The following is a 16305-nucleotide window of genomic DNA, read 5'->3' on the forward strand; positions in this document are numbered from 1 at the left end:
AGTTAATATTTTATTTACTATTTTTGGAGCATGTTTGCATGATTTAGGTGGGTAGAAAATATTTAATGAATATTTTTGGAAAGTTTATGTATTAAATGCATAATATTTCTAGTGTGGTATATTAAGAAATAAATGAGGAATTATTTTAGTGGAGTTCATTTAATTAATTGGTGGAGTTAAATAAGAAGTAGAAGAGAATTATTTGAGGAATATTTAGAGCCATTGGATGAGATTACTTAGGACTTGATCTTAGCCACACATTTTGCAAGATTTTAGGAAGTCAAATTTGACTTTGGCACTTAAAAGTAAACACCACAACACTTATTTCTTTCTTTTCTTCTCCTTATCCACGCCATCTCCATCTTCTTCCTCTTTCTTTCATTTCTTCATTTTCTTACCTCCAAATTTACCACCAAACTACCTAATTAAATCATAGATTAGTACTTAATTCTTAAGAATTAAGAAGTAGAAGTTGAGTTTGGTGATTAAAAGCAAAGAGAAGTGAAGTTACCATTGAAGCAAGTAAGTTGTGGTTTTTGAGTTTTGTGAATTGTTAAGTAGAATTCATGGTTTAGACATGTTATTGATGCATTAAATCATGCTCCAACTATTTCTTTTGTTAAGTTTTGCTTGTAATGTTGATTTTTCATGCTTTGAAGAGGTTGGAGAACCATCCTCAAAGGGGAAAGAGAAAGCCAAGGAGTAAGGCTTTCCAAGCTTTTTCAAGCTTATTAATAAGGTTAGTGCAATCATAATTTCACTTGTTTAAGTTGTTTTTACATGGTTAGGGTTTTGAATATATTTTGGGAACTTTGTATGTTTTGTTGAAATTGCTGAATTTTAATGTGAGATGTGTTCTGCCGTGGGATTGGAACTCATTTTCGACCCCTTTATGCTTCCCATCTGTTTCTGACTTCTTCATGAAAGTTGTAGCTCTATTTCTCAGCTTTCCAAAACATATTCTTATGTCTAATTCCAATACTTGTAGCTCAACTTATGATTTAAATACCAAAACTGGTTCTGTTATGATGTCTTACCTGTCTATCCGAAATGATTGTCCATTTTGACCACCCAAATGGAAACATAACGTTTTATGTTCTTCATAAAAGTTATAGCTTTACTTCTTATCTTTCCAACCCATCCTCTTGTGTCCAAATTGGATATACATAACTCAACTTATGGCTGAAACACCCAAACTGACTCTGTTGTGTCGGGCCACATGCATTACTAAATTGAGTGCCCATTTTGACCACTATACTGACAAGATTAGGTTCTGAGTTCTTCATAAAAGTTGTTTCCCTGTGTCTTGAGAATTCGCTCGTTCTGGATTGGTTTCATTTGAGTGTTTGGTGAAGTAGGAATTCAAGAAACATTGGACTTGGTTCTGCTGAATCAGGTCTGATCTGTTGGTCTGTGTTCTGAGCTTTTGTTTGCTATCTTACTGTGTGATCTGGGCTGTGGTCCCTTCTGAACATTTGTATAATTTTGTCTTAGCTTTCTAATGAACCTGATTTCATTCAATTTGGAGACCCATAAGTCAACTTATGTGTTAAAAACCCTGCAAAGGTCAAGTTTATGAAAATGCTGAAAAGTTCTTGATTTATGTACTTTTATACTATCTTAAGTATATATACATCTATAGTGTTTTGAGTAAAAATTTTGAACTGATGAGTACTAAATGAAGAGGTTTCGACTAAGAATTATTGCTTTTGTGAAAGAATGATTTTGATTTGGGCTCTACTATGCATGATTGAGACGTGGTATGATGAGATGGATTTTCTTATTATGAAGCTATGATCATATGCTAGGGTTATCAGCCCTTATAAATAGGCGGACGCGCTTATTTGTGTGATGGGGTGGTGCTTTCATAGGCCACGATGGTGTTTTCATAGGCCACGATTGTGTGATGGGGGTGGTGCTTTCATAGGCCACGATGGTGCTTTCATAGGCCACGAGTATGTGATGGGGGTGGCGCTAATATAGGCCACGATCAGATCTGCTTATGTTCATTCTGCATGAGTACGAGCCTCAACAAAAAATGAAATTTTATTGTTGCTATAAAAGAATGAAGACATATTTGTATTTATAATCTTCTCATTGCTTTCAAAGTATTTGAATTAAATGAATGCGATTTCGGTATTTATATAGTTGAGTAATTTCATATTTGACTTGGCTTTTCTATTTAATTTAATTGTTGGTTATTTAGCACCACTGAGTCTTCCACTCAGCGCGTTGATTTTTATCACGCGCAGGTTAGGAGCGGAGGGTGTTCTTCAAGACCAGAGGACAAGCATCAGAGTAGATATCACATTTTGGGTAGGATATTTTGTAAATGGTGATTTTTGGCATGTATATAAAGATTGTATTATGGAGGTTGTATATAATAAGTTTATAATGTATTAAGAGTTATGATTATTGAAGGAAATAACATCTTATTATATTTTTGGTGTATGATGATTATATATTCCTTGAAAAGAATGTGTTTAGACTATGATGCGTATGTTGATGGATATTTAGAAGTGCTTGTGGTATGTTATGTTGAATTGGAGTTTTGGGGTTTGGAGAAAATTGGAAGTGTGTATATTTTCTTTGTGTGGCAAGTTAATTTTTAGGGGAAACTCTTGCGAAATTTTCGTAGGAATTTCCTTAAATATTATTTTCGTTAACAAAAAAAAAAAAAAAAAACAAAATGTTAATTACTTGCCTCCTTATGAAAATTTAACCACTTCTAATTTGTGATCTAACTTTAATAAGTGACATAAGACGGTGCTCCGGCACCGCTTGTGGCATCCGCCGTCTGGTTCTCCGGGATTGGCCGGTGGGTGTTACAGTTATGGGGGAGCATGGCTATAGAAAGACTACTTTAGATCACTGTGTTTCTATAAAGAAATTCTCTAATGATGACTACATTTTTTTGCTCTATGTGGTTGATATGTTGATTGTTGGTCAGAATTACTAGCTTGAAGAAACAGCTAAGTAAGTCTTTTGCTATGAAAGACTTGGGACCAGCAAAACAGATTCTTGGCATGAAGATTACAAGGAATCAAAGAGCCAAGAAATTATGGTTGTCATAGGAGAAGTACATTGAGAAAGTACTTCAAAGGTTTAGAATGGAGAACGCAAAAGCGGTTAGTTGCCTCTTACTAATCACTTTAAATTAAGTTCTAAACAGTGCCCTTCTACGGATGGAGAGAAGGAAGAATGGAAAAGGTTCCATATGTTTCAGCAGTTAAAAGCTTGATGAATGCCATGGTTTGTACACGGCCAAACATTGCTCACTCAGTTGGAGTAGTGAGTCGGTTTCTTTCAAATCCTGGAAAGGAACATTGGACTGCAGTGAAATGGATTTTCAGGATATCCAATCACATTTGCAAGGGGAGCCGTGTCGTGGCAATCAAGATTACAGAAGTATGTTGCTCTGTTGACAACTGAGGCACAAGGAGTTGCTGTGACTGAAGAAATTCTTGAATGAACTCGGAATTCATCAAGAAGGGTATCAGATACTTTATGACAGTCGAATACTGTCGGTTCGCTGCAAGGATGATGGAGAGTATGGCTAACGTCCCCACTTGAGTGTGCAGGGGGAGATTTGTTGTGCGGTACCCACTCAAGTGGGACCCACAATAAATTTAAAAGAAAGATAAAGGAAGTCAAAAATGGAAGGCAATGGAGTTGTACACGGCATTCCTATGCGCAGTCAAAAATGGAAGGCAATGGAGTTGTACACGGCATTCCTATGCGTTAACCTGCCTATAAATAGAGGCAGAGGCAGCATACAAACATACCTACTACCAGCAAGCAGAAAGACAGCAAAAATGTAGATCAGTAAATGAGAAAGCAATTGTGAGAGAGCAATTGTAAGAGAGAAAAATAGAGAGATTATCCAAGAAGAAAAATTAAGCTTAATTTTTCGGGTATTCTTGGATAGAGGGTTGTGAGTGTATGTAAACACTTTATTTATTTTTCTCCTATAAAAGATCAGTGGCGGTCCGGAGACGTAGGCAAGATTGACCGAACTCCGTTATCAAATTGTGTATTATTTTCTTTTGCTCCCTCATAAATCTGACTTATTGGGGATTGTGCGTAATTTTTCTCAACAACTGGTATCAGAGCTGATTCCTAACAATATTGAGAAAGCTAAACTCTATTTTCTAGGCAACCACACAACTGTTAATATTGCCTTTCTAAGCCACATATTATATTTGAATATGAAACTGTTTTAATTTTACTAATTCATAAAGATATGTTTTAGCTTTTTCCCATATATATATTTGCATTTTGCTGCACTTGAATTTGTCTATGAATTAGTAATTTATATGCTTCTCACCTCTTCATTTTTTAGTTTTCTATGACTACACTTTATTATTTAATTTAAATTTTCCCACACCATATTGCTAATTAAAGAGAAAAAAAAATTTGGTTTTCAATTTCAGTTTTTGGCCTATTTCATATGGTTTAACTTGACTTGATTTTTGTTTTATTTATTGTTAAATAAACATATTAAAGCTAAAAAGATTAATGAATATATGCCAAACTAAATTTTTTTTAATTAATTCTTTTAAAATTTTTAACTTTTTAACTTTTTTGTGTTTTGTCTCAGGTTTAATAAGTAAAGGTGAATGATTTAATAATCAAATCAATATTCACAAGCTATATTGACCTAAAGAGAGAAGTAATGAAATATCTTGAATCGAAAGTAATGAAAGATCTTGAAGTTGGATTGACCCGTGGATAATGCATAAATATGCAAACACCATAATACATCAACATAGAAACACTACATATTTGAATTTCGGTTTATTTCTTGAAAAAGTTGAGCTTATCGAGAAAAAAATAGGACTAATTTTTTAACATCTAGAAAAACTCGGAAAGGCAACAACTATCAAATATAACTAAAAAAATGAATAAGGGCTGATGAAGCTAATAAGCGCTTATTTGGATTTACAAAAATAATCTAAAATTATAGAATTAAAATTATAAATAATTTATTGGTTAATAATAATAACTATTACTTCAACCCGCGGAACGTCTATCTAATAATCCTTTATAACAGTGGAAGAATCTTCTATAAAATATTTGAATGTCTTAGGGATTAGCCAATGTCTAAAAAATGATCAAATTCATTGAATTTACTATATAAAATGGCAGACAAGCAGTGAACAATATTTTAGAAGATAGACCTAGCTGCAGGGGAACAAGAATTAAGGGCACCTACCCTAGCTTAATATATATCTAGGGATGCATGCTGTACCCCAAGGATAACATATTTAAGCTAGGAATATGTACACGTGTACACATACCCACATACTAAACATTTTTATTTCGAATAGGTTACAATGTGTAAATAGGAAAATTCTTACTCCCACCCCATCTTTAGGGCAATTGATGGAGCATCAAGATTTGAGTTGAATTTGATATCACTTTGTCATGATTCATTATCCTTCTTCCATAAGAAAAATTTGCTACACCTATCTTCATAAGTTTAAGAAGGTGTTCAGCAATAATTTTTTACAGTCAAAATATTAAATACTACTTTTTATAGTGTTGAATAACATAGTATTTGAAGTAGATTTTAAAAATTATCGTAACATTTTATAAAAAGTTAGCTCATATAACGTTTAGTTTTAGCGATTTATGAAAAGCTACTTAAATAGCTAATAGCTAAAAACTATTAAAACAACTAACAGCTATCAAAACAGTTAATTTTGTGAACAGACTCTAAGATTTCATTTTTTATTTTTCCAATAAGGAACACTACTAGAAAATAAAGTGGAGGTAGGCATGGCCACCGGTTCGGTTCTAACTGAAATCGACCCGGAACCGAACCATACTGTAGACGAACCGAAACCGGACCGAAACCGGCGGTTCATAATTTTGAACCAGAACTGGTGGTTCAAGGGTCGGTTAAGGTTCATGTGAATATTAAAATATGAACCGGAACCTACCTGGAACCGGCGGTTCCGGTCCGGTTTGAATCGGATGCACAAAAAATTATAGCTTAAAATTTTTATAAAAAAATTTATATCACTTGATTTTATTGTAGTTGATTTGATTTATGGTGAAGAGAAGTAAAATGATACATAAGTTATAAAAAGTTCTGAAAAAAATACACATTTTTTTTACTTAATTTATATAAAAAATGGTACATGAATAGTTGATTTATATAAAAAAAATACTTTCAAGTGTACAAAAAAAGAGTGTAACGGATAGTTTTTGATATGATAGGTGTTATTTATTTTTTTTTTTGTAAATAAATTTTATTCATTTTTAATTATTTATTTATTTATTTACTGTAATTTACTAAATTATCTAAAAATATAGTTGTTATTTTTCTGTTATAAAGGACAATTTGGAAAACTAATAAATAATAAACATGTATAAATAAATAATCAATTATATCATAATTTTTCTCTTATTCTCAATCAAAATTCTTTCAAATTTCCATAGTTTATTATTTTTTCTATTGCTTTATTTTCTTAATATTGGAATTATCTATTGTTTATTTTTTATTTTCTTACATCCAATTTCAAATCTCAAATTTTTCCATTATAAATTTACTTCATTTGATTTTTTAAATAATTTTCTTAGTATTTAAAAATAATAATTTCCAACTCATTTCATTTATTTTATATTCCATTTATAGTTTTTTATATTATTAAATTAGCAAAAATTGTAAATTTAATGTAATAATACTTCTAAGTTAGTTAATAGAAGTTTTTCTTTTAAAATTTATAATAATTCATTTAGTTAATAAAATTTAAACATTTTAAAATTATTATTTATTCATGAATTCGGAATCAAAATTTTATTATTTTTTTTAAAATTTGCGTAATGCCGGAACCGAATCAGAACCGTAATTTGAACTGTCGGTTCGCTGGAACTGTGCTGAACCGTGCCGAAACCGAAACCGGAGGTTCAAGGATCGGTTCCGGTTCAAAATTTTAAAAATCTCGAACCGGTGGTTCACTGAACCGGCCATGCCGATAAAATAAAATTTTTAAGATCAGTACATAAAAAATCTTATACTTTATTTGAGAAGTTATAAGAGAATTTAAAAAAAAAAAAAAAAAAATCGGAAGAAGCTATAAAAATTCTTATACTTTATTCTTATTAGTTAAGAAGAGGGCCGACCTGGAAGAAGGTCCATAAAATGAAAGCCCAATTTAAGACTAACTATGGATCCATTAGTTCAAGTCAATGCCTCCTTCTATGCTTAAAACTTTAAAATATCCGATTCGTCTTTTGATAATTATAGAAACAAAATTCTTCTCTAAAAAAAAAGTTATAGCAACAATGCCAAAGAAGTTTTCCTTAAAAAAACAATGAAAAAAAAAAATACATAAATGTTTTTACACACATCTACCTGAAGTGCATTAGATCCTGCACTTCAATCACAAAACCGAGCTATGGAGCTAATATTTTAGAGAAACTTTTATTGTAATGGCTTTCCCGTTCAAAGTGAATTAATATTTTATCCAATCGTATTGAGGAAATTGGAAAACACCTTATTTCAGCTTTCATTCTTTAATCAGTATATTTAATATAAAACTTTATATGCAATTATGTTATTGCAAAATGTGATTAGTTCCTTAAATGCTCCTACTAAATTTATGGATTGAAAAAAAATATATTTTGAAAGATTTTAATTATATTATTTGAAAAATAAAGATAATTTTAATTTTGATTGGTTATTAGTTTTTCTATTTAAATATAAATCCTTTAATATTGATTGAAAAAATAAAAGTAATTTAATTTTGATTGGTTATTAGTATTTCTATTTAAATATAATTTTTTATTTAGTATATTTAAATATAGAATTTACATGCAATTATTATATTGCTAAATGCGACTGGTTCCTAAAATGCCCCTATTAAGTTTAGGATTGATAAAAATATTTTGAATGATTTTAATTCTATTGGTTAAAAAAATAAAGGTATTTAATTTTAATTAGTTGTTAGTTTTTCCAAACCATGAAAGGACCAATAGTTCGATTTTTAAGAAATGAAACCAATTAATTTTCCAGAACCATAGTTTTTGGATTGATTTGAGCAGTTCGGATTTTTTTTTTTTTTATACTTGATGAACACCCCTATTTAGAGTACTCACAAAACTTTTTTTATTGAAATATAAATAAAACGTCCATCATAAATAATTGTAATTTTAATCTTACAAATCAATTTTATAAAATAAATAAATTAATAGAAAAATTGGAAAGAGAAGGTTTAATGTATTGAAAAAGTTGTATAAAGAAAAAAAAGTTAAAGTGTTATAAAAAATTTACATAAGGTGGGGAGGCATTAACTGCATGGTATTGTGTTGGAGCTGGGCATTTCGAATGGGCTACAGAGAATTGAACTGAACTTCATTTTCTTTTTTCAGGAAAACGAACCCTAACTGTCCTATGAAGTGCTAGTTCTAGTTTTATTTTAAAATCCGACAGTTCCAAGCATATTTTGGTTCAGAAAATTTTAGGTTTGACTCTGGTTTGAACCCAACCAATGGTTTTACTTAATCAAGATTTTAAAACAAAACTTGGTGCAATTTGAATTTTTGTTTCCAGTTCACTGTTCTTTAGTCATAATATTTGTCAAATCTTCTTTGCTCTTGATTCAAATAATTTTCTTTATTGTTTTAATGTGTTTCTTTCTTTAATTTTCTTTATTTATTAAAGGAATTTATTAGATATCAATTTATGAATTTCTACATTGGAAATTTATTTGGTTATACTTTGGCATGATGTTTGATTCAATTAAGAATAAAATCAAGTGAATAATATGTAAGTGACAAATCAATCCTTACAGGCAGTTTGAAACAAATGAATCATGATTGTAAGATTCATTTATAAATGAATTCCAAGTATAATTCATTTGCAAATGAATTTATCATGTTTGGTATACTATAATTTAAAATAAGAAATTCAATTGAATTCCACAAAATTATATCTAGAATAAATTCTTAAATAAAAATTCATTTGTCTTTATTTCTTGTAACAGCCTTGACATAATAATTTAATAAAAATAAATAATAAACACTAATTATATTTATTATGTACAATATAATAACTTGTCATTTTTTATTAAAATATAAATAATAAATTTCATATAAATAAGTACACTAATATTCCATGCTAATTAATAAATTATATAAGCAATAACATTTATCATAATAATTATTTTTAATTGATGTAAGAAATTTGTTGACTTAAGTAATTAATTTGGAAACTAAAAAAAATATTAAGAATGTTATTATTGTTTTTAATTGCATTTGAAAACAATTGTTGATACTCAGTTTTTATAGTTTCATAGTAATAATAACTAACGTTATGACTAGACTTAAAAAAAAAAAATGTTGACAGTGTATTTTCGCATACGAAATCGCATTTTCAACAAGTACGATAGAGTGAGAAGAATATCGTATCTACATGGATTGTGTACTAAGTACCAAAATTATGTTAACCTATTATTATTTAAACGGCAATAAAGAGAATTATACTTAAGAACTAACTTAAATAAATAAAAGAGAATAAGAAGAAATCAAGCAATAGTATTTGAAGAAAAGAAATTAAGGATTTAACGCTACTAGGGATTTTGACTTCACTTAATTCTATCCAATTTATTTTATTAGTTCGTTAATCAATTTTAATTGTTCAAATAGGGGAGACAACCTTAAAATCACTAACAAGTTCTCCCGATGTATTGTTAGCTATTTTAACCTGGTCTAATTACCTATCTTCCAATAGCACAATCAAACATGAATTAAATCATTAAGTCTTATAGTTTGTTTTGTGAATTCATAACCTAAGGTCATTAACTTATAAAAACCCCCGTGAGTCAAACCATATAGTTTCCGCATCAAGTTATTATTCTGATGTAATTTGTTACCCTATTCATATTAAAAACCCTTCTCCTGATAGTGATTAATGAAATAAATCAATCCAGGGGAGTAACTCTGCTTGGAAACATTAAGTTCAATAATAAATTATATCATGAACAAGGAAAAACAAATCTAATGTTATAAATTGGAATAGAAATTAAGCTACATCAATCCTTAGTATGAGAATTTAGTTTGACATTGTAATTAAATAAAGCTCAATTAAACTTGTAAATATTCTCATAATCAACATGAAAATTGAAAATAAAACAAGAAAAAAATTTAGAAATAAAAAATAGTTAATGATTGGCTTGGGCGGCTTCCTTGAATCTTGACATAAATCTTGAATACTTTGAAGTCTTGGAGAGAGAGAGAGAGAAAACAATAGAACAAAAACTATCAAAAATGGAGATCTCTACAATGAATGACTCCTCTCTTTATATAGACTTCCTAGGAGAAAATCCGACTTCATTTAGGAAATAGAATCCTCATTAAATAAGAAATCTTTTTGGAGATAGGAAATTGTTTAGGTTTTGAATTTCTTATTAATTAGAACTCTTCCATTTGCCTAAATAGGATTAGATCTTATTTAAATATCAGGAAAATATCTCAGGTGGGCCCATGCAAGTGGTAGGGACTGGCTGGCATGTTCGACTCAAAACAATAATTGATTTTTAGCACGAGTGTGCTGTGAGGCACGGGCAGGGCGTGCTAGAGCTTGAGTGTTTTGCATTATTTTTCTCTTTTCTGTGCCAAAATCCTACAAATTTCCTTAAGATCAAGCAAATTATGTTTCAAGGAAGCTTTGAATAAAAATATGAATAAAACTAAATAAAAACTAAAAAAAGTAATTAAAACTACTAAAAAAATCCTAATAAAAACTATATTAAAATTACTCTAAAAATACACTTATCAAATGTCCTTATTGGTTTGGAATTTTCAAAAAAAAAAAAAAAAAAAAAAGAAAGGAAAAAAAAAATATAAACTAATGTCATTATTGGATTAAAAAAAATAACGTTGTTATAGTTTGGAATTTTCCAAAGAAAATAAACAAAAAGAAAAAAAAAGTAAAAATAGTTGAATTTATATTGGAGGGTAATTTTATCAATAAACATTTTAATGATCAATTTTGTAGAATTCATTTATAAATTCCATCAATTTTTGTAGAATTTGAGTTAGGCATACTCAATTCCATAGAATTCAGTTCGTAGAATTCAAATCTGTATTTTTTTCATTCCAAACATAACATTCTAAATTTCCAAATGAATTCTATAAAATTTTGTGAAATTCATTTGTTCCAAATGGGCTCTTAGACTTGATTTTGGTTCCTGTGTTCAAAAAGATCATAATTTATTTGATGCTGTTATTTGCTGAAATTGATTTTGGAAGTGTGATGGAGTCTTTCTCTTTTTTATTTATTTTTTTAATATTAAACATTGGAGACTTGAATATAAAATGAAGAAATAGTTAAAATAATAAAATGATCAATTTACATTTGTTGATGATTAGATAAAAACCTTTGTTTTCAGTTATTCAACAAGGAATCTTTGATTACAAATACCATTTGCTGTTCTCGGTTCAAATTTGCTCTTTCAGTGAAAATCTTAGAATGTGTGTTTGAATGTAGATTGTATTTAACTTAATATGATTTCCAAGTTAAAAGAAAGACAAGTTTAACATAAGTCATTGTGGCTCATAACATTAACATCATTTGCTTCTTATTTATTTCAAAACAATCTCATATTGGAATGAGAATTACAAATTGTGTGGCTTTTGAATCTTTATTTATGAGGCTGTGATGATGATGCCTAAATATATATCAAATATTTTGAACGGGATGAACTCTTGAACGGGAAAATTATTTACGTTTTGTTTATGTTTGAGATGAGTTTATACATTTTGTAGAATTAATTTCTTGGCAGAGTTAGTGAATACCAATACCCAATGATTGGTTGACCAATATTTGTTCGAGGTGAGTAGATCTTTCACAAATTAATATTCACCTAAGGCTGAACCATAAGAACCTTTTGAGAGGACACATTATTGTTAAAGTATTAGAAAACTTGGTCCATGTGTTGGCTCAAGGGTCAATTTCTAATCTCGGATTTTGACGATTAAAACAAAATAAATAAATTTAAATTATGTTATTTGTGCTAATATTATTTTATGCAGAATTCTTATGGAAAGAAATCGTACAAGGCAAGTCCTACAAAATCCATAGTGTATGAAGACAATCCGAAGACCCTAGTGGTTAGGTATTTAGGATACTTTGTAGAATAGAGAGAAAATTCATATATGAGCACATAAATTAATTTTTCTCTTAACAAAAATATTTTTCGGAAATTAGATTTTTCAAAATAAATTCTTTTATTTGTTTTCGAAAAATATTCTTTAAAATCGAAATGATTTAATTTCCTAAAACTAAAGAGATTACGTCTCTAATGTTTTTAGTAATAAAATCATACACTTTACTTTTCGGAAATATCTTTTGAAGATCTAAAGAATTTCAACTTATTCTCTTACCTAAAACGAAGGAAAATTGTATCTTCTCGTTTTTAGTGAGTAGTATCTTATTCGAAAAATATTTTTCAAAAATGCTACCAAAAATCTTTTTATTTAAAGGAAAGTAAAATCGTATTTTATTCTATTACCAAAAACGATAAAATAAATTTTTGGTAATAAAGATTTTCGTATCTTCTAAATAAGGAAAGAAGATATTTTGATTTCAAAATGAAATATTCTCTTTCCAAAAGCGAGAGCTTCATATCTCTCTATATAAAGGAGTGTTTCACTCTTGAAACGTTGGTGAAGTAAGAGTTTTCGTTTTAAGAGCATTCTCTCATTGATCAAATCTTTTTCTCTCAAAACTTACTCTCTACCCCCATTTTTCTTTTCATCTTTACACTTCACGTTTTTTATCTTTAAAGAGAAAATAATTTTTTTTTTAACTACTTTTGAAAAATGGTTCTGTGTTCTAAACGATTTTCTAATCTGATAAATTGTTTTTCCTGTGCTTATATGTGCATTTCTTTCTGTCTATTTAGATTCTGTAATTTATAGTAGACAAGCTTTTATTTGATAAACTTGTGTGTAATAATTTAGGTTAGAAGCTATTGTGAAAGAGGTTATCAAACGACCTTCTCCTTGTGTGAGATTTTAATGTCTTGAATTGAGTTTCTGTACTCTGCCAAAAACAGAAAGGGTTGAGGTTAACCAGAACCTTTGGAAAATCTAGTGGGATAAAAGGTAGATCTAGGTGTTGATCTATTGCCTTGTACTGTTGGTTTGTCTCTTACCCTTGAAAAGAGATAACATAGTTGAGGATCTCAAGATGCGTCTTGGGGAGTAGATGTAGGCGAGTTAGTGCCGAACAACTATAAATCACTGTGTTGATCTTTTAATTTCTGAAGTTTGCTTGATACTGCTTTTATTACACTTCTGTTTATATTTTAGAAATGCTAAAATTTGTTAAAAATACAGATGTTCTAAAAACTGGAATAAGTCTTATCTTCTCTGAATATTAGAACTCTGGAATTCTGATAAGTGAATATACCAAGTTCTAACTGTTCTTCTATTCACAGTATATTTCACTGCTTGGGTTTCTAATTAATTTTCTAAACTTTATGAGGAAGTTCTAATTACAATAGCTTTCATCATAAAGTAGTTCTGATACTTGATTAAGGCTTTGTGAAGCAGTTCTAAATTCAATAACTGTCTCTCACACAGTCTTATGTGATTTTCTAAACTTTATGAGGAAGTTCTAATTTCAATAGCTTTCCTTCATAAAGAAGTTCTAATATTAAATAAGTCAGTGTGAAGCAGTTCTAATCAATAGATGCACTTTGCACAGACTTTCTATTTTTTATGAATAGAACATTGTGAACCCCTTACCCCGAATATCATAGCATATGAATTGCATGTGACTAAGGCAGAAATGCAAGTGAATGTATGAGTCGCCACGTTGTTTAATTATTTTAGGGTAAACTAGGAAAAAACCCTAAGTGACTCCGATTTTAATTAACCTAATTACTAGATTAATTATCCCAATGTTAAAAGCATGGTCTGTGAACCCGAGGTGGATCCCGAGACTATGTCATGCTGATGAACTAACCATGAATGAATGCTTTGCAAGGTGAATGATGTAATTGGACCAAATGAAATGTTTATGTGATTTTGATGATTTCGACTTGCCGCCCGGGGTGAAATCCCGAACGTGCCTACGTACTTCCGTTTGAATGGAAGATCAAAGTCAACGTAGTTCGATAGGCCTTTTTAAAAGGGCTTTGAATGGGTATGCTTAATGCATGAGTGTGTGTATGCTTCGTGCATTTTTGTTTAGGCATTTTGCCAAAAGATCGATTGATTCGATTAGGCGTTCGTCGCCAAAAATGTTGGTTTTAAGGCATTTAGCCAAAAATTGATTGATTTAGGCAATTAATTTGCCAAAATGTTCGATTTAAGCGATTTGTCGCTAAAATGGTTGATTTTAGGCCTTTGGCCGAAAATCGGTTCATTTTAAGGCATTTTGCCAAAAATGTCGATTTTACGGCTTTGAGCTGAAAATGGTTGATTTTAAAGGCATTTTGCCAAAAATGTCGATTTTATGCGATTTGTCGCTAAAATGGTTGATTTTAGGCCTTTGGTAGAAAATCGGTTCATTTTAAGGCATTTTGCCAAAAATGTCGATTTTACGGCTTTGAGCCGAAAACGGTTGATTTTACGGTTTTTGACCGAAAATTGTTGATTTTAAGCGATTTGTCGCTGAAAATGATTAATCTTATTTATAAGCAATTTGTTTGCTTAAGAATCGATTAAATCATAGACAATTTGTTGCCGAATTGATTGATTAAAGGTAGGCAATTTGTTGCCAAAACGTGATTGATTAAGGCTTTTAGCCACAATTATTGATTAATTGAACTTAAGCCAGATTTGTTCGAAATAAGGCAATTGAACCGTAGTTATTAATTAACTAGGCTCTTTTAGCCAATATTATCGGATTTAAGGCTTTAATGCCACGATCATTGATTAACCGGGCATTTAAGCTTAATCAAATTAATTAAGACAGTTTATTTGTCTAAAATAATGACGTGAATGCATTTATACGATTATAGAATTGTTAGGAGTAGAAGAGAAACATGCATGAAGTGCTAAAATTAAATAGGCAGAGTTTCGTTTACGTACCTGATTTAACCGACGACCACTTCTTAATTCCAGATTAAATTCCTTGCTTGGGGAAAATTAATTTAGTTTTTGTTCAATTTTAGTGTCCAAATATCACAATAAAAATGCAATAAAAATTAAATAAAATGCAAAAAGCGGTAAAGAAATCGCAAAGAGCGTGGGAGGGAGGAAGATCGTCCGTCAACACAGACAGGGGTGTCAAAATTGAACTGAAAATGGCCTATTTATAGGCATTTTCGGACCAAGGGCGGCAGGTGCCGCCGATGGCCGGCGGCATGTGCCGCCGGGGCGGCCGGGCGACAGGTGCCGCTGGGCTCGGCGGCAGCTGCCGCCGATGGCCGGCGGTAGGTGCCGCCGTGCTCGGTGGCTCCCTCGGGTCTTTCACTTCAGAGAGGTTTTTGGGAGTTTCGGGTCTCAGAAAAATATTCCGGGACCTGTTCCGTGATCCTCGCGACATTCCGGACGTTTTAAGTACCATATTGGCATACTTTCGGTGAACTTTCAAAATAGCCTTCGGTCCTGCCGGACTGTTTGCAGTCCGGGATAATTAGCTCTTTGAGCCTCAAAATTTGAGTATTCACAGTTGCCCCCCGCCGGCGACCATAAAAATGATTTATGGGAGTCGGTGGTTGTCTGAAACACAAATTTTGGAGGCGAAAATCGGACGCGTCTAAAAGACCCGCGCCTTAGCCATTTGCTTATAAATAGCTTGAAATTCTCATTTTCATTCATTCTCAACTCTTTAGATCAAGGAGCTTTCTTCAAATCCTCTCAACTTTCAAGGCTTTAAACCTCTCTTTATGGCTTCTTCGGATTTTAGTGATGACGATTTTCTGGAATCTGTAGAGGTTTCCGTCGAAGAGGCCAATCTTACGTTGGACGCCGATACTCACGCCTCTGTAACCGGCATCTTCGCCCAGGTAAGCTCCTCTTCGCTCATATTTTGCTTATAATTGTATTATCATTATTACCTTTTCGGGCCTTAGACCGCACTAGGAATTTTTTGGGCCTCCATGGCCGGGTAGTGAAATTTCGGGCTTCCGAGGCCGGATTGTGATTTTTCGGGCCTTCGTGTCTGAATTGTGATGTTTGTGGGCCTCCGTGGCCGATTTTTTTTTTTTTTTTTTTTGATGAAACTAAGATATTGTCTTTAGTAAAGAACCGAAGAACAACTCTTAGATTGCTTTGCCTTTTCAGGACCCTTTTGTTAAAGTGGATGTAGGTGAGACCTCCATGTCCGAAATCCCGCTCGAG

The 16305-nt window shown here is 31.1% G+C and overlaps 1 long non-coding RNA gene across 1 annotated transcript; it reads left to right on the top strand.

Moving 5' to 3' along the window:
• Positions 1-354: 354 nt before the first annotated feature.
• On the top strand, positions 355-2583 carry LOC149492538 (uncharacterized). The gene is made up of 3 exons (XR_016318951.1): positions 355-522; positions 660-739; positions 2253-2583. It is a non-coding gene; the product is annotated as an uncharacterized LOC149492538 (long non-coding RNA).
• The last annotated feature ends 13722 nt before the right edge of the window (positions 2584-16305 follow it).

This window comes from Jatropha curcas, chromosome 11, assembly GCF_041381405.1.
Source record: "Jatropha curcas cultivar XTBG-Jc1 chromosome 11, XTBG_Jcur_1.0, whole genome shotgun sequence".
NCBI lineage: Eukaryota > Viridiplantae > Streptophyta > Magnoliopsida > Malpighiales > Euphorbiaceae > Jatropha > Jatropha curcas.